Below are 19,769 nucleotides of genomic sequence, written 5' to 3' on the forward strand. Positions count from 1 at the left end.
CATGCTTCCCTGTGAGAGCTAAGGACAGGGCACAACCCTCCCGCATCCTGCTTGACTGTAGAAGGAGCTGCTAACGTCCTCATGTTAGTGGCAGGGAAAGGTTGTGAGAAAAGCATGTGGAATCGTTGTGCCTGAACCCACGTGTATCTGAGTTGAATACAGCGATTTCCAAAGTCCTTCTTCATCAGAGTGTAGCTAGGTGCCCACTCGCATGTCCGAGTGGGTAGCAGACATCTGCCTCCCATGCATACCCACTTCTGAGAGTTGAGCTTATGGCCTGTAACCCTACCTCCTGCCTGCAGCTACCTTTCGCTTCCAAAAGGCCTAGGCTCGCTGCTTCACCGAAGTGTTGGGAGAGGTAACTGGAATCTGCCGGCACACAAGACTAGTGCCTCCAAGCTCCATCCAGCGATTTCCCAGTAATTCCTGGGGTAGACTGGTGCTACATACTAAGTTCCATATGTGAGAAGGTAGCTGAACGCCTTGTCCAAAATCATCTTACTTCTGAGAGTTGAGCTCACCCTCAGTCCCTCACAGTTCCACACTGCCTGCAGAGTGAGTTTCGCACGTCTTCACCAGAGACGTTTGCCAGAGGCTATGAGACGCAAGTTAACAATGCAGACCTGGAGGGTATCTCCAGGTGCAGTAGAGTGGTAATCTGGGAACCTCCTGTCTCAGAATACTGCTACCTTCACCCTGCCATAAGAATGCAGCTAGTTGACAGCTGGCTTCAAGGCATGCTTCCCTGTGAGAGCTAAGGACAGGGCACAACCCTCCCGCATCCTGCTTGACTGTAGAAGGAGCTGCTAACGTCCTCATGTTAGTGGCAGGGAAAGGTTGTGAGAAAAGCATGTGGAATCGTTGTGCCTGAACCCACGTGTATCTGAGTTGAATACAGCGATTTCCAAAGTCCTTCTTCATCAGAGTGTAGCTAGGTGCCCACTCGCATGTCCGAGTGGGTAGCAGACATCTGCCTCCCATGCATACCCACTTCTGAGAGTTGAGCTTATGGCCTGTAACCCTACCTCCTGCCTGCAGCTACCTTTCGCTTCCAAAAGGCCTAGGCTCGCTGCTTCACCGAAGTGTTGGGAGAGGTAACTGGAATCTGCCGGCACACAAGACTAGTGCCTCCAAGCTCAATCCAGCGATTTCCCAGTAATTCCTGGGGTAGACTGGTGCTACATACTAAGTTCCATATGTGAGAAGGTAGCTGAACGCCTTGTCCAAAATCATCTTACTGCTGAGAGTTGAGCTCACCCTCATTCCCTCACAGTTCCACACTGCCTGCAGAGTGAGTTTCCCACGTCTTCACCAGAGACTTTTGCCAGAGGCCTCTGAGACGCAAGTTAACAATGCAGACCTGGACGGTATCTCCAGGTGCAGTAGAGTGGTAATCTGGGAACCTCCTTACTCAGAATACTGCTACCTTCACACTGTCATAAGAATGCAGCTAGTTGAGAGCTGGCTTCTAGGCATGCTTCCCTGTGAGAGCTGAGGACAGGGCAGAACCCTCCCGCATCCTGCCTGACTGTAGACGTACCTGCTAACCTCCTTATGTTAGTGGCTGGGATAGGTTGTGGGAAAAGCATGTGTAAGCATTGGGCCTGAACTCCCGTGTATCTGAGTTGAATACAGCGATTTCCAACATCCTTCTTCAATAGGAGTGTAGCTAGGTTCCAACTCCATGTCCGAGTGGGTAGCAGACATCTGCCTCCCATGCATACACACTTCTGAGAGTTGAGCTCATGGCCTGTAACCCTACATCGTGCCTGCCGCTACCTTTCGCTTCCAAAAGGCCTAGGCTCGCTGCTTGACGCAAGTGTTGGGAGAGGTAACTGGAATCTCCCGGCACACAAGACTAGTGCCTCCAAGCTCAATCCAGCGATTTCATAGTAATTCCTGGGGTAGATTGGTGCTACATACTAAGTTCCATATGTGAGAAGGTAGCTGAACGCCTTGTCCAAAATCATCTTACTTCTGAGAGTTGAGCTGACCCTCAGTCCCTCACAGTTCCACACTGCCTGCAGAGTGAGTTTCGCACGTCTTCACCAGAGACTTTTGCCAGAGGCTTCTGAGACGCAAGTTAACAATGCAGACCTGGAGGGTATCTCCAGGTGCAGTAGAGTGGTAATCTGGGAACCTCCTGTCTCAGAATACTGCTACCTTCACCCTGCCATAAGAATGCAGCTAGTTGACAGCTGGCTTCAAGGCATGCTTCCCTGTGAGAGCTAAGGACAGGGCACAACCCTCCCGCATCCTGCTTGACTGTAGAAGGAGCTGCTAACGTCCTCATGTTAGTGGCAGGGAAAGGTTGTGAGAAAAGCATGTGGAATCGTTGTGCCTGAACCCACGTGTATCTGAGTTGAATACAGCGATTTCCAAAGTCCTTCTTCATCAGAGTGTAGCTAGGTGCCCACTCGCATGTCCGAGTGGGTAGCAGACATCTGCCTCCCATGCATACCCACTTCTGAGAGTTGAGCTTATGGCCTGTAACCCTACCTCCTGCCTGCAGCTACCTTTCGCTTCCAAAAGGCCTAGGCTCGCTGCTTCACCGAAGTGTTGGGAGAGGTAACTGGAATCTGCCGGCACACAAGACTAGTGCCTCCAAGCTCCATCCAGCGATTTCCCAGTAATTCCTGGGGTAGACTGGTGCTACATACTAAGTTCCATATGTGAGAAGGTAGCTGAACGCCTTGTCCAAAATCATCTTACTTCTGAGAGTTGAGCTCACCCTCAGTCCCTCACAGTTCCACACTGCCTGCAGAGTGAGTTTCGCACGTCTTCACCAGAGACGTTTGCCAGAGGCTATGAGACGTGAGTTAACAATGCAGACCTGGAGGGTATCTCCAGGTGCAGTAGAGTGGTAATCTGGGAACCTCCTGTCTCAGAATACTGCTACCTTCACCCTGCCATAAGAATGCAGCTAGTTGACAGCTGGCTTCAAGGCGTGCTTCCCTGTGAGAGCTAAGGACAGGGCACAACCCTCCCGCATCCTGCTTGACTGTAGAAGGAGCTGCTAACGTCCTCATGTTAGTGACAGGGAAAGGTTGTGAGAAAAGCATGTGGAATCGTTGTGCCTGAACCCACGTGTATCTGAGTTGAATACAGCGATTTCCAAAGTCCTTCTTCATCAGAGTGTAGCTAGGTTCCCACTCGCATGTCCGAGTGGGTAGCAGACATCTGCCTCCCATGCATACCCACTTCTGAGAGTTGAGCTTATGGCCTGTAACCCTACCTCCTGCCTGCAGCTACCTTTCGCTTCCAAAAGGCCTAGGCTCGCTGCTTCACCGAAGTGTTGGGAGAGGTAACTGGAATCTGCCGGCACACAAGACTAGTGCCTCCAAGCTCAATCCAGCGATTTCCCAGTAATTCCTGGGGTAGACTGGTGCTACATACTAAGTTCCATATGTGAGAAGGTAGCTGAACGCCTTGTCCAAAATCATCTTACTGCTGAGAGTTGAGCTCACCCTCATTCCCTCACAGTTCCACACTGCCTGCAGAGTGAGTTTCCCACGTCTTCACCAGAGACTTTTGCCAGAGGCCTCTGAGACGCAAGTTAACAATGCAGACCTGGACGGTATCTCCAGGTGCAGTAGAGTGGTAATCTGGGAACCTCCTTACTCAGAATACTGCTACCTTCACACTGTCATAAGAATGCAGCTAGTTGAGAGCTGGCTTCTAGGCATGCTTCCCTGTGAGAGCTGAGGACAGGGCAGAACCCTCCCGCATCCTGCCTGACTGTAGACGTACCTGCTAACCTCCTTATGTTAGTGGCTGGGATAGGTTGTGGGAAAAGCATGTGTAAGCATTGGGCCTGAACTCCCGTGTATCTGAGTTGAATACAGCGATTTCCAACATCCTTCTTCAATAGGAGTGTAGCTAGGTTCCAACTCCATGTCCGAGTGGGTAGCAGACATCTGCCTCCCATGCATACACACTTCTGAGAGTTGAGCTCATGGCCTGTAACCCTACATCGTGCCTGCCGCTACCTTTCGCTTCCAAAAGGCCTAGGCTCGCTGCTTGACGCAAGTGTTGGGAGAGGTAACTGGAATCTCCCGGCACACAAGACTAGTGCCTCCAAGCTCAATCAAGCCATTTCCTAGTAATTCCTGGGGTAGATTGGTGCTACATACTAAGTTCCATATGTGAGAAGGTAGCTGAACGCCTTGTCCAAAATCATCTTACTTCTGAGAGTTGAGCTGACCCTCAGTCCCTCACAGTTCCACACTGCCTGCAGAGTGAGTTTCGCACGTCTTCACCAGAGACTTTTGCCAGAGGCTTCTGAGACGCAAGTTAACAATGCAGACCTGGAGGGTATCTCCAGGTGCAGTAGAGTGGTAATCTGGGAACCTCCTGTCTCAGAATACTGCTACCTTCACCCTGCCATAAGAATGCAGCTAGTTGACAGCTGGCTTCAAGGCGTGCTTCCCTGTGAGAGCTAAGGACAGGGCACAACCCTCCCGCATCCTGCTTGACTGTAGAAGGAGCTGCTAACGTCCTCATGTTAGTGGCAGGGAAAGGTTGTGAGAAAAGCATGTGGAATCGTTGTGCCTGAACCCACGTGTATCTGAGTTGAATACAGCGATTTCCAAAGTCCTTCTTCATCAGAGTGTAGCTAGGTGCCCACTCGCATGTCCGAGTGGGTAGCAGACATCTGCCTCCCATGCATACCCACTTCTGAGAGTTGAGCTTATGGCCTGTAACCCTACCTCCTGCCTGCAGCTAGCTTTCGCTTCCAAAAGGCCTAGGCTCGCTGCTTCACCGAAGTGTTGGGAGAGGTAACTGGAATCTGCCGGCACACAAGACTAGTGCCTCCAAGCTCAATCCAGCGATTTCCCAGTAATTCCTGGGGTAGACTGGTGCTACATACTAAGTTCCATATGTGAGAAGGTAGCTGAACGCCTTGTCCAAAATCATCTTACTGCTGAGAGTTGAGCTCACCCTCATTCCCTCACAGTTCCACACTGCCTGCAGAGTGAGTTTCCCACGTCTTCACCAGAGACTTTTGCCAGAGGCCTCTGAGACGCAAGTTAACAATGCAGACCTGGACGGTATCTCCAGGTGCAGTAGAGTGGTAATCTGGGAACCTCCTTACTCAGAATACTGCTACCTTCACACTGTCATAAGAATGCAGCTAGTTGAGAGCTGGCTTCTAGGCATGCTTCCCTGTGAGAGCTGAGGACAGGGCAGAACCCTCCCGCATCCTGCCTGACTGTAGACGTACCTGCTAACCTCCTTATGTTAGTGGCTGGGATAGGTTGTGGGAAAAGCATGTGTAAGCATTGGGCCTGAACTCCCGTGTATCTGAGTTGAATACAGCGATTTCCAACATCCTTCTTCAATAGGAGTGTAGCTAGGCTCCAACTCCCATGTCCGAGTGGGTAGCAGACATCTGCCTCCCATGCATACACACTTCTGAGAGTTGAGCTCATGGCCTGTAACCCTACATCGTGCCTGCCGCTACCTTTCGCTTCCAAAAGGCCTAGGCTCGCTGCTTGACGCAAGTGTTGGGAGAGGTAACTGGAATCTCCCGGCACACAAGACTAGTGCCTCCAAGCTCAATCCAGCGATTTCCTAGTAATTCCTGGGGTAGATTGGTGCTACATACTAAGTTCCATATGTGAGAAGGTAGCTGAACGCCTTGTCCAAAATCATCTTACTTCTGAGAGTTGAGCTGACCCTCAGTCCCTCACAGTTCCACACTGCCTGCAGAGTGAGTTTCGCACGTCTTCACCAGAGACTTTTGCCAGAGGCTTCTGAGACGCAAGTTAACAATGCAGACCTGGAGGGTATCTCCAGGTGCAGTAGAGTGGTAATCTGGGAACCTCCTGTCTCAGAATACTGCTACCTTCACCCTGCCATAAGAATGCAGCTAGTTGACAGCTGGCTTCAAGGCATGCTTCCCTGTGAGAGCTAAGGACAGGGCACAACCCTCCCGCATCCTGCTTGACTGTAGAAGGAGCTGCTAACGTCCTCATGTTAGTGGCAGGGAAAGGTTGTGAGAAAAGCATGTGGAATCGTTGTGCCTGAACCCACGTGTATCTGAGTTGAATACAGCGATTTCCAAAGTCCTTCTTCATCAGAGTGTAGCTAGGTGCCCACTCGCATGTCCGAGTGGGTAGCAGACATCTGCCTCCCATGCATACCCACTTCTGAGAGTTGAGCTTATGGCCTGTAACCCTACCTCCTGCCTGCAGCTACCTTTCGCTTCCAAAAGGCCTAGGCTCGCTGCTTCACCGAAGTGTTGGGAGAGGTAACTGGAATCTGCCGGCACACAAGACTAGTGCCTCCAAGCTCCATCCAGCGATTTCCCAGTAATACCTGGGGTAGACTGGTGCTACATACTAAGTTCCATATGTGAGAAGGTAGCTGAACGCCTTGTCCAAAATCATCTTACTTCTGAGAGTTGAGCTCACCCTCAGTCCCTCACAGTTCCACACTGCCTGCAGAGTGAGTTTCGCACGTCTTCACCAGAGACGTTTGCCAGAGGCTATGAGACGCAAGTTAACAATGCAGACCTGGAGGGTATCTCCAGGTGCAGTAGAGTGGTAATCTGGGAACCTCCTGTCTCAGAATACTGCTACCTTCACCCTGCCATAAGAATGCAGCTAGTTGACAGCTGGCTTCAAGGCGTGCTTCCCTGTGAGAGCTAAGGACAGGGCACAACCCTCCCGCATCCTGCTTGACTGTAGAAGGAGCTGCTAACGTCCTCATGTTAGTGGCAGGGAAAGGTTGTGAGAAAAGCATGTGGAATCGTTGTGCCTGAACCCACGTGTATCTGAGTTGAATACAGCGATTTCCAAAGTCCTTCTTCATCAGAGTGTAGCTAGGTTCCCACTCGCATGTCCGAGTGGGTAGCAGACATCTGCCTCCCATGCATACCCACTTCTGAGATTTGAGCTTATGGCCTGTAACCCTACCTCCTGCCTGCAGCTACCTTTCGCTTCCAAAAGGCCTAGGCTCGCTGCTTCACCGAAGTGTTGGGAGAGGTAACTGGAATCTGCCGGCACACAAGACTAGTGCCTCCAAGCTCAATCCAGCGATTTCCCAGTAATTCCTGGGGTAGACTGGTGCTACATACTAAGTTCCATATGTGAGAAGGTAGCTGAACGCCTTGTCCAAAATCATCTTACTGCTGAGAGTTGAGCTCACCCTCATTCCCTCACAGTTCCACACTGCCTGCAGAGTGAGTTTCCCACGTCTTCACCAGAGACTTTTGCCAGAGGCCTCTGAGACGCAAGTTAACAATGCAGACCTGGACGGTATCTCCAGGTGCAGTAGAGTGGTAATCTGGGAACCTCCTTACTCAGAATACTGCTACCTTCACACTGTCATAAGAATGCAGCTAGTTGAGAGCTGGCTTCTAGGCATGCTTCCCTGTGAGAGCTGAGGACAGGGCAGAACCCTCCCGCATCCTGCCTGACTGTAGACGTACCTGCTAACCTCCTTATGTTAGTGGCTGGGATAGGTTGTGGGAAAAGCATGTGTAAGCATTGGGCCTGAACTCCCGTGTATCTGAGTTGAATACAGCGATTTCCAACATCCTTCTTCAATAGGAGTGTAGCTAGGTTCCAACTCCATGTCCGAGTGGGTAGCAGACATCTGCCTCCCATGCATACACACTTCTGAGAGTTGAGCTCATGGCCTGTAACCCTACATCGTGCCTGCCGCTACCTTTCGCTTCCAAAAGGCCTAGGCTCGCTGCTTGACGCAAGTGTTGGGAGAGGTAACTGGAATCTCCCGGCACACAAGACTAGTGCCTCCAAGCTCAATCCAGCGATTTCCTAGTAATTCCTGGGGTAGATTGGTGCTACATACTAAGTTCCATATGTGAGAAGGTAGCTGAACGCCTTGTCCAAAATCATCTTACTTCTGAGAGTTGAGCTGACCCTCAGTCCCTCACAGTTCCACACTGCCTGCAGAGTGAGTTTCGCACGTCTTCACCAGAGACTTTTGCCAGAGGCTTCTGAGACGCAAGTTAACAATGCAGACCTGGAGGGTATCTCCAGGTGCAGTAGAGTGGTAATCTGGGAACCTCCTGTCTCAGAATACTGCTACCTTCACCCTGCCATAAGAATGCAGCTAGTTGACAGCTGGCTTCAAGGCATGCTTCCCTGTGAGAGCTAAGGACAGGGCACAACCCTCCCGCATCCTGCTTGACTGTAGAAGGAGCTGCTAACGTCCTCATGTTAGTGGCAGGGAAAGGTTGTGAGAAAAGCATGTGGAATCGTTGTGCCTGAACCCACGTGTATCTGAGTTGAATACAGCGATTTCCAAAGTCCTTCTTCATCAGAGTGTAGCTAGGTGCCCACTCGCATGTCCGAGTGGGTAGCAGACATCTGCCTCCCATGCATACCCACTTCTGAGAGTTGAGCTTATGGCCTGTAACCCTACCTCCTGCCTGCAGCTACCTTTCGCTTCCAAAAGGCCTAGGCTCGCTGCTTCACCGAAGTGTTGGGAGAGGTAACTGGAATCTGCCGGCACACAAGACTAGTGCCTCCAAGCTCCATCCAGCGATTTCCCAGTAATTCCTGGGGTAGACTGGTGCTACATACTAAGTTCCATATGTGAGAAGGTAGCTGAAAGCCTTGTCCAAAATCATCTTACTTCTGAGAGTTGAGCTCACCCTCAGTCCCTCACAGTTCCACACTGCCTGCAGAGTGAGTTTCGCACGTCTTCACCAGAGACGTTTGCCAGAGGCTATGAGACGTGAGTTAACAATGCAGACCTGGAGGTTATCTCCAGGTGCAGTAGAGTGGTAATCTGGGAACCTCCTGTCTCAGAATACTGCTACCTTCACCCTGCCATAAGAATGCAGCTAGTTGACAGCTGGCTTCAAGGCGTGCTTCCCTGTGAGAGCTAAGGACAGGGCACAACCCTCCCGCATCCTGCTTGACTGTAGAAGGAGCTGCTAACGTCCTCATGTTAGTGGCAGGGAAAGGTTGTGAGAAAAGCATGTGGAATCGTTGTGCCTGAACCCACGTGTATCTGAGTTGAATACAGCGATTTCCAAAGTCCTTCTTCATCAGAGTGTAGCTAGGTTCCCACTCGCATGTCCGAGTGGGTAGCAGACATCTGCCTCCCATGCATACCCACTTCTGAGATTTGAGCTTATGGCCTGTAACCCTACCTCCTGCCTGCAGCTACCTTTCGCTTCCAAAAGGCCTAGGCTCGCTGCTTCACCGAAGTGTTGGGAGAGGTAACTGGAATCTGCCGGCACACAAGACTAGTGCCTCCAAGCTCAATCCAGCGATTTCCCAGTAATTCCTGGGGTAGACTGGTGCTACATACTAAGTTCCATATGTGAGAAGGTAGCTGAACGCCTTGTCCAAAATCATCTTACTGCTGAGAGTTGAGCTCACCCTCATTCCCTCACAGTTCCACACTGCCTGCAGAGTGAGTTTCCCACGTCTTCACCAGAGACTTTTGCCAGAGGCCTCTGAGACGCAAGTTAACAATGCAGACCTGGACGGTATCTCCAGGTGCAGTAGAGTGGTAATCTGGGAACCTCCTTACTCAGAATACTGCTACCTTCACACTGTCATAAGAATGCAGCTAGTTGAGAGCTGGCTTCTAGGCATGCTTCCCTGTGAGAGCTGAGGACAGGGCAGAACCCTCCCGCATCCTGCCTGACTGTAGACGTACCTGCTAACCTCCTTATGTTAGTGGCTGGGATAGGTTGTGGGAAAAGCATGTGTAAGCATTGGGCCTGAACTCCCGTGTATCTGAGTTGAATACAGCGATTTCCAACATCCTTCTTCAATAGGAGTGTAGCTAGGTTCCAACTCCATGTCCGAGTGGGTAGCAGACATCTGCCTCCCATGCATACACACTTCTGAGAGTTGAGCTCATGGCCTGTAACCCTACATCGTGCCTGCCGCTACCTTTCGCTTCCAAAAGGCCTAGGCTCGCTGCTTGACGCAAGTGTTGGGAGAGGTAACTGGAATCTCCCGGCACACAAGACTAGTGCCTCCAAGCTCAATCAAGCCATTTCCTAGTAATTCCTGGGGTAGATTGGTGCTACATACTAAGTTCCATATGTGAGAAGGTAGCTGAACGCCTTGTCCAAAATCATCTTACTTCTGAGAGTTGAGCTGACCCTCAGTCCCTCACAGTTCCACACTGCCTGCAGAGTGAGTTTCGCACGTCTTCACCAGAGACTTTTGCCAGAGGCTTCTGAGACGCAAGTTAACAATGCAGACCTGGAGGGTATCTCCAGGTGCAGTAGAGTGGTAATCTGGGAACCTCCTGTCTCAGAATACTGCTACCTTCACCCTGCCATAAGAATGCAGCTAGTTGACAGCTGGCTTCAAGGCGTGCTTCCCTGTGAGAGCTAAGGACAGGGCACAACCCTCCCGCATCCTGCTTGACTGTAGAAGGAGCTGCTAACGTCCTCATGTTAGTGGCAGGGAAAGGTTGTGAGAAAAGCATGTGGAATCGTTGTGCCTGAACCCACGTGTATCTGAGTTGAATACAGCGATTTCCAAAGTCCTTCTTCATCAGAGTGTAGCTAGGTGCCCACTCGCATGTCCGAGTGGGTAGCAGACATCTGCCTCCCATGCATACCCCCTTCTGAGAGTTGAGCTTATGGCCTGTAACCCTACCTCCTGCCTGCAGCTACCTTTCGCTTCCAAAAGGCCTAGGCTCGCTGCTTCACCGAAGTGTTGGGAGAGGTAACTGGAATCTGCCGGCACACAAGACTAGTGCCTCCAAGCTCAATCCAGCGATTTCCCAGTAATTCCTGGGGTAGACTGGTGCTACATACTAAGTTCCATATGTGAGAAGGTAGCTGAACGCCTTGTCCAAAATCATCTTACTGCTGAGAGTTGAGCTCACCCTCATTCCCTCACAGTTCCACACTGCCTGCAGAGTTAGTTTCCCACGTCTTCACCAGAGACTTTTGCCAGAGGCCTCTGAGACGCAGGTTAACAATGCAGACCTGGACGGTATCTCCAGGTGCAGTAGAGTGGTAATCTGGGAACCTCCTTACTCAGAATACTGCTACCTTCACACTGTCATAAGAATGCAGCTAGTTGAGAGCTGGCTTCTAGGCATGCTTCCCTGTGAGAGCTGAGGACAGGGCAGAACCCTCCCGCATCCTGCCTGACTGTAGACGTACCTGCTAACCTCCTTATGTTAGTGGCTGGGATAGGTTGTGGGAAAAGCATGTGTAAGCATTGGGCCTGAACTCCCGTGTATCTGAGTTGAATACAGCGATTTCCAACATCCTTCTTCAATAGGAGTGTAGCTAGGCTCCAACTCCCATGTCCGAGTGGGTAGCAGACATCTGCCTCCCATGCATACACACTTCTGAGAGTTGAGCTCATGGCCTGTAACCCTACATCGTGCCTGCCGCTACCTTTCGCTTCCAAAAGGCCTAGGCTCGCTGCTTGACGCAAGTGTTGGGAGAGGTAACTGGAATCTCCCGGCACACAAGACTAGTGCCTCCAAGCTCAATCCAGCAATTTCCTAGTAATTCCTGGGGTAGATTGGTGCTACATACTAAGTTCCATATGTGAGAAGGTAGCTGAATGCCTTGTCCAAAATCATCTTACTTCTGAGAGTTGAGCTGACCCTCAGTCCCTCACAGTTCCACACTGCCTGCAGAGTGAGTTTCGCACGTCTTCACCAGAGACTTTTGCCAGAGGCTTCTGAGACGCAAGTTAACAATGCAGACCTGGAGGGTATCTCCAGGTGCAGTAGAGTGGTAATCTGGGAACCTCCTGTCTCAGAATACTGCTACCTTCACCCTGCCATAAGAATGCAGCTAGTTGACAGCTGGCTTCAAGGCATGCTTCCCTGTGAGAGCTAAGGACAGGGCACAACCCTCCCGCATCCTGCTTGACTGTAGAAGGAGCTGCTAACGTCCTCATGTTAGTGGCAGGGAAAGGTTGTGAGAAAAGCATGTGGAATCGTTGTGCCTGAACCCACGTGTATCTGAGTTGAATACAGCAATTTCCAAAGTCCTTCTTCATCAGAGTGTAGCTAGGTGCCCACTCGCATGTCCGAGTGGGTAGCAGACATCTGCCTCCCATGCATACCCACTTCTGAGAGTTGAGCTTATGGCCTGTAACCCTACCTCCTGCCTGCAGCTACCTTTCGCTTCCAAAAGGCCTAGGCTCGCTGCTTCACCGAAGTGTTGGGAGAGGTAACTGGAATCTGCCGGCACACAAGACTAGTGCCTCCAAGCTCCATCCAGCGATTTCCCAGTAATTCCTGGGGTAGACTGGTGCTACATACTAAGTTCCATATGTGAGAAGGTAGCTGAACGCCTTGTCCAAAATCATCTTACTTCTGAGAGTTGAGCTCACCCTCAGTCCCTCACAGTTCCACACTGCCTGCAGAGTGAGTTTCGCACGTCTTCACCAGAGACGTTTGCCAGAGGCTATGAGACGCAAGTTAACAATGCAGACCTGGAGGGTATCTCCAGGTGCAGTAGAGTGGTAATCTGGGAACCTCCTGTCTCAGAATACTGCTACCTTCACCCTGCCATAAGAATGCAGCTAGTTGACAGCTGGCTTCAAGGCGTGCTTCCCTGTGAGAGCTAAGGACAGGGCACAACCCTCCCGCATCCTGCTTGACTGTAGAAGGAGCTGCTAACGTCCTCATGTTAGTGGCAGGGAAAGGTTGTGAGAAAAGCATGTGGAATCGTTGTGGCTGAACCCACGTGTATCTGAGTTGAATACAGCGATTTCCAAAGTCCTTCTTCATCAGAGTGTAGCTAGGTTCCCACTCGCATGTCCGAGTGGGTAGCAGACATCTGCCTCCCATGCATACCCACTTCTGAGATTTGAGCTTATGGCCTGTAACCCTACCTCCTGCCTGCAGCTACCTTTCGCTTTCAAAAGGCCTAGGCTCGCTGCTTCACCGAAGTGTTGGGAGAGGTAACTGGAATCTGCCGGCACACAAGACTAGTGCCTCCAAGCTCAATCCAGCGATTTCCCAGTAATTCCTGGGGTAGACTGGTGCTACATACTAAGTTCCATATGTGAGAAGGTAGCTGAACGCCTTGTCCAAAATCATCTTACTGCTGAGAGTTGAGCTCACCCTCATTCCCTCACAGTTCCACACTGCCTGCAGAGTGAGTTTCCCACGTCTTCACCAGAGACTTTTGCCAGAGGCCTCTGAGACGCAAGTTAACAATGCAGACCTGGACGGTATCTCCAGGTGCAGTAGAGTGGTAATCTGGGAACCTCCTTACTCAGAATACTGCTACCTTCACACTGTCATAAGAATGCAGCTAGTTGAGAGCTGGCTTCTAGGCATGCTTCCCTGTGAGAGCTGAGGACAGGGCAGAACCCTCCCGCATCCTGCCTGACTGTAGACGTACCTGCTAACCTCCTTATGTTAGTGGCTGGGATATGTTGTGGGAAAAGCATGTGTAAGCATTGGGCCTGAACTCCCGTGTATCTGAGTTGAATACAGCGATTTCCAACATCCTTCTTCAATAGGAGTGTAGCTAGGTTCCAACTCCATGTCCGAGTGGGTAGCAGACATCTGCCTCCCATGCATACACACTTCTGAGAGTTGAGCTCATGGCCTGTAACCCTACATCGTGCCTGCCGCTACCTTTCGCTTCCAAAAGGCCTAGGCTCGCTGCTTGACGCAAGTGTTGGGAGAGGTAACTGGAATCTCCCGGCACACAAGACTAGTGCCTCCAAGCTCAATCAAGCCATTTCCTAGTAATTCCTGGGGTAGATTGGTGCTACATACTAAGTTCCATATGTGAGAAGGTAGCTGAACGCCTTGTCCAAAATCATCTTACTTCTGAGAGTTGAGCTGACCCTCAGTCCCTCACAGTTCCACACTGCCTGCAGAGTGAGTTTCGCACGTCTTCACCAGAGACTTTTGCCAGAGGCTTCTGAGACGCAAGTTAACAATGCAGACCTGGAGGGTATCTCCAGGTGCAGTAGAGTGGTAATCTGGGAACCTCCTGTCTCAGAATACTGCTACCTTCACCCTGCCATAAGAATGCAGCTAGTTGACAGCTGGCTTCAAGGCGTGCTTCCCTGTGAGAGCTAAGGACAGGGCACAACCCTCCCGCATCCTGCTTGACTGTAGAAGGAGCTGCTAACGTCCTCATGTTAGTGGCAGGGAAAGGTTGTGAGAAAAGCATGTGGAATCGTTGTGCCTGAACCCACGTGTATCTGAGTTGAATACAGCGATTTCCAAAGTCCTTCTTCATCAGAGTGTAGCTAGGTGCCCACTCGCATGTCCGAGTGGGTAGCAGACATCTGCCTCCCATGCATACCCACTTCTGAGAGTTGAGCTTATGGCCTGTAACCCTACCTCCTGCCTGCAGCTAGCTTTCGCTTCCAAAAGGCCTAGGCTCGCTGCTTCACCGAAGTGTTGGGAGAGGTAACTGGAATCTGCCGGCACACAAGACTAGTGCCTCCAAGCTCAATCCAGCGATTTCCCAGTAATTCCTGGGGTAGACTGGTGCTACATACTAAGTTCCATATGTGAGAAGGTAGCTGAACGCCTTGTCCAAAATCATCTTACTGCTGAGAGTTGAGCTCACCCTCATTCCCTCACAGTTCCACACTGCCTGCAGAGTGAGTTTCCCACGTCTTCACCAGAGACTTTTGCCAGAGGCCTCTGAGACGCAAGTTAACAATGCAGACCTGGACGGTATCTCCAGGTGCAGTAGAGTGGTAATCTGGGAACCTCCTTACTCAGAATACTGCTACCTTCACACTGTCATAAGAATGCAGCTAGTTGAGAGCTGGCTTCTAGGCATGCTTCCCTGTGAGAGCTGAGGACAGGGCAGAACCCTCCCGCATCCTGCCTGACTGTAGACGTACCTGCTAACCTCCTTATGTTAGTGGCTGGGATAGGTTGTGGGAAAAGCATGTGTAAGCATTGGGCCTGAACTCCCGTGTATCTGAGTTGAATACAGCGATTTCCAACATCCTTCTTCAATAGGAGTGTAGCTAGGTTCCAACTCCATGTCCGAGTGGGTAGCAGACATCTGCCTCCCATGCATACACACTTCTGAGAGTTGAGCTCATGGCCTGTAACCCTACATCGTGCCTGCCGCTACCTTTCGCTTCCAAAAGGCCTAGGCTCGCTGCTTGACGCAAGTGTTGGGAGAGGTAACTGGAATCTCCCGGCACACAAGACTAGTGCCTCTAAGCTCAATCCAGCGATTTCCTAGTAATTCCTGGGGTAGATTGGTGCTACATACTAAGTTCCATATGTGAGAAGGTAGCTGAACGCCTTGTCCAAAATCATCTTACTTCTGAGAGTTGAGCTGACCCTCAGTCCCTCACAGTTCCACACTGCCTGCAGAGTGAGTTTCGCACGTCTTCACCAGAGACTTTTGCCAGAGGCTTCTGAGACGCAAGTTAACAATGCAGACCTGGAGGGTATCTCCAGGTGCAGTAGAGTGGTAATCTGGGAACCTCCTGTCTCAGAATACTGCTACCTTCACCCTGCCATAAGAATGCAGCTAGTTGACAGCTGGCTTCAAGGCGTGCTTCCCTGTGAGAGCTAAGGACAGGGCACAACCCTCCCGCATCCTGCTTGACTGTAGAAGGAGCTGCTAACGTCCTCATGTTAGTGGCAGGGAAAGGTTGTGAGAAAAGCATGTGGAATCGTTGTGCCTGAACCCACGTGTATCTGAGTTGAATACAGCGATTTCCAAAGTCCTTCTTCATCAGAGTGTAGCTAGGTGCCCACTCGCATGTCCGAGTGGGTAGCAGACATCTGCCTCCCATGCATACCCACTTCTGAGAGTTGAGCTTATGGCCTGTAACCCTACCTCCTGCCTGCAGCTACCTTTCGCTTCCAAAAGGCCTAGGCTCGCTGCTTCACCGAAGTGTTGGGAGAGGTAACTGGAATCTGCCGGCACACAAGACTAGTGCCTCCAAGCTCCATCCAGCGATTTCCCAGTAATTCCTGGGGTAGACTGGTGCTACATACTAAGTTCCATATGTGAGAAGGTAGCTGAACGCCTTGTCCAAAATCATCTTACTTCTGAGAGTTGAGCTCACCCTCAGTCCCTCACAGTTCCACACTGCCTGCAGAGTGAGTTTCGCACGTCTTCACCAGAGACGTTTGCCAGAGGCTATGAGACGCAAGTTAACAATGCAGACCTGGAGGGTATCTCCAGGTGCAGTAGAGTGGTAATCTGGGAACCTCCTGTCTCAGAATACTGCTACCTTCACCCTGCCATAAGAATGCAGCTAGTTGACAGCTGGCTTCAAGGCGTGCTTCCCTGTGAGAGCTAAGGACAGGGCACAACCCTCCCGCATCCTGCTTGACTGTAGAAGGAGCTGCTAACGTCCTCATGTTAGTGGCAGGGAAAGGTTGTGAGAAAAGCATGTGGAATCGTTGTGCCTGAACCCACGTGTATCTGAGTTGAATACAGCGATTTCCAAAGTCCTTCTTCATCAGAGTGTAGCTAGGTTCCCACTCGCATGTCCGAGTGGGTAGCAGACATCTGCCTCCCATGCATACCCACTTCTGAGATTTGAGCTTATGGCCTGTAACCCTACCTCCTGCCTGCAGCTACCTTTCGCTTCCAAAAGGCCTAGGCTCGCTGCTTCACCGAAGTGTTGGGAGAGGTAACTGGAATCTGCCGGCACACAAGACTAGTGCCTCCAAGCTCAATCCAGCGATTTCCCAGTAATTCCTGGGGTAGACTGGTGCTACATACTAAGTTCCATATGTGAGAAGGTAGCTGAACGCCTTGTCCAAAATCATCTTACTGCTGAGAGTTGAGCTCACCCTCAGTCCCTCACAGTTCCACACTGCCTGCAGAGTGAGTTTCCCACGTCTTCACCAGAGACTTTTGCCAGAGGCCTCTGAGACGCAAGTTAACAATGCAGACCTGGACGGTATCTCCAGGTGCAGTAGAGTGGTAATCTGGGAACCTCCTTACTCAGAATACTGCTACCTTCACACTGTCATAAGAATGCAGCTAGTTGAGAGCTGGCTTCTAGGCATGCATCCCTGTGAGAGCTGAGGACAGGGCAGAACCCTCCCGCATCCTGCCTGACTGTAGACGTACCTGCTAACCTCCTTATGTTAGTGGCTGGGATATGTTGTGGGAAAAGCATGTGTAAGCATTGGGCCTGAACTCCCGTGTATCTGAGTTGAATACAGCGATTTCCAACATCCTTCTTCAATAGGAGTGTAGCTAGGTTCCAACTCCATGTCCGAGTGGGTAGCAGACATCTGCCTCCCATGCATACACACTTCTGAGAGTTGAGCTCATGGCCTGTAACCCTACATCGTGCCTGCCGCTACCTTTCGCTTCCAAAAGGCCTAGGCTCGCTGCTTGACGCAAGTGTTGGGAGAGGTAACTGGAATCTCCCGGCACACAAGACTAGTGCCTCCAAGCTCAATCAAGCCATTTCCTAGTAATTCCTGGGGTAGATTGGTGCTACATACTAAGTTCCATATGTGAGAAGGTAGCTGAACGCCTTGTCCAAAATCATCTTACTTCTGAGAGTTGAGCTGACCCTCAGTCCCTCACAGTTCCACACTGCCTGCAGAGTGAGTTTCGCACGTCTTCACCAGAGACTTTTGCCAGAGGCTTCTGAGACGCAAGTTAACAATGCAGACCTGGAGGGTATCTCCAGGTGCAGTAGAGTGGTAATCTGGGAACCTCCTGTCTCAGAATACTGCTACCTTCACCCTGCCATAAGAATGCAGCTAGTTGACAGCTGGCTTCAAGGCGTGCTTCCCTGTGAGAGCTAAGGACAGGGCACAACCCTCCCGCATCCTGCTTGACTGTAGAAGGAGCTGCTAACGTCCTCATGTTAGTGGCAGGGAAAGGTTGTGAGAAAAGCATGTGGAATCGTTGTGCCTGAACCCACGTGTATCTGAGTTGAATACAGCGATTTCCAAAGTCCTTCTTCATCAGAGTGTAGCTAGGTGCCCACTCGCATGTCCGAGTGGGTAGCAGACATCTGCCTCCCATGCATACCCACTTCTGAGAGTTGAGCTTATGGCCTGTAACCCTACCTCCTGCCTGCAGCTAGCTTTCGCTTCCAAAAGGCCTAGGCTCGCTGCTTCACCGAAGTGTTGGGAGAGGTAACTGGAATCTGCCGGCACACAAGACTAGTGCCTCCAAGCTCAATCCAGCGATTTCCCAGTAATTCCTGGGGTAGACTGGTGCTACATACTAAGTTCCATATGTGAGAAGGTAGCTGAACGCCTTGTCCAAAATCATCTTACTGCTGAGAGTTGAGCTCACCCTCATTCCCTCACAGTTCCACACTGCCTGCAGAGTGAGTTTCCCACGTCTTCACCAGAGACTTTTGCCAGAGGCCTCTGAGACGCAAGTTAACAATGCAGACCTGGACGGTATCTCCAGGTGCAGTAGAGTGGTAATCTGGGAACCTCCTTACTCAGAATACTGCTACCTTCACACTGTCATAAGAATGCAGCTAGTTGAGAGCTGGCTTCTAGGCATGCTTCCCTGTGAGAGCTGAGGACAGGGCAGAACCCTCCCGCATCCTGCCTGACTGTAGACGTACCTGCTAACCTCCTTATGTTAGTGGCTGGGATAGGTTGTGGGAAAAGCATGTGTAAGCATTGGGCCTGAACTCCCGTGTATCTGAGTTGAATACAGCGATTTCCAACATCCTTCTTCAATAGGAGTGTAGCTAGGTTCCAACTCCATGTCCGAGTGGGTAGCAGACATCTGCCTCCCATGCATACACACTTCTGAGAGTTGAGCTCATGGCCTGTAACCCTACATCATGCCTGCCGCTACCTTTCGCTTCCAAAAGGCCTAGGCTCGCTGCTTGACGCAAGTGTTGGGAGAGGTAACTGGAATCTCCCGGCACACAAGACTAGTGCCTCCAAGCTCAATCCAGCGATTTCCTAGTAATTCCTGGGGTAGATTGGTGCTACATACTAAGTTCCATATGTGAGAAGGTAGCTGAACGCCTTGTCCAAAATCATCTTACTTCTGAGAGTTGAGCTGACCCTCAGTCCCTCACAGTTCCACACTGCCTGCAGAGTGAGTTTCGCACGTCTTCACCAGAGACTTTTGCCAGAGGCTTCTGAGACGCAAGTTAACAATGCAGACCTGGAGGGTATCTCCAGGTGCAGTAGAGTGGTAATCTGGGAACCTCCTGTCTCAGAATACTGCTACCTTCACCCTGCCATAAGAATGCAGCTAGTTGACAGCTGGCTTCAAGGCGTGCTTCCCTGTGAGAGCTAAGGACAGGGCACAACCCTCCCGCATCCTGCTTGACTGTAGAAGGAGCTGCTAACGTCCTCATGTTAGTGGCAGGGAAAGGTTGTGAGAAAAGCATGTGGAATCGTTGTGCCTGAACCCACGTGTATCTGAGTTGAATACAGCGATTTCCAAAGTCCTTCTTCATCAGAGTGTAGCTAGGTGCCCACTCGCATGTCCGAGTGGGTAGCAGACATCTGCCTCCCATGCATACCCACTTCTGAGAGTTGAGCTTATGGCCTGTAACCCTACCTCCTGCCTGCAGCTACCTTTCGCTTCCAAAAGGCCTAGGCTCGCTGCTTCACCGAAGTGTTGGGAGAGGTAACTGGAATCTGCCGGCACACAAGACTAGTGCCTCCAAGCTCCATCCAGCGATTTCCCAGTAATTCCTGGGGTAGACTGGTGCTACATACTAAGTTCCATATGTGAGAAGGTAGCTGAACGCCTTGTCCAAAATCATCTTACTTCTGAGAGTTGAGCTCACCCTCAGTCCCTCACAGTTCCACACTGCCTGCAGAGTGAGTTTCGCACGTCTTCACCAGAGACGTTTGCCAGAGGCTATGAGACGCAAGTT

Source organism: Canis lupus, chromosome 32, assembly GCF_048164855.1.
Source record: "Canis lupus baileyi chromosome 32, mCanLup2.hap1, whole genome shotgun sequence".
NCBI classification, from domain to species: domain Eukaryota; kingdom Metazoa; phylum Chordata; class Mammalia; order Carnivora; family Canidae; genus Canis; species Canis lupus.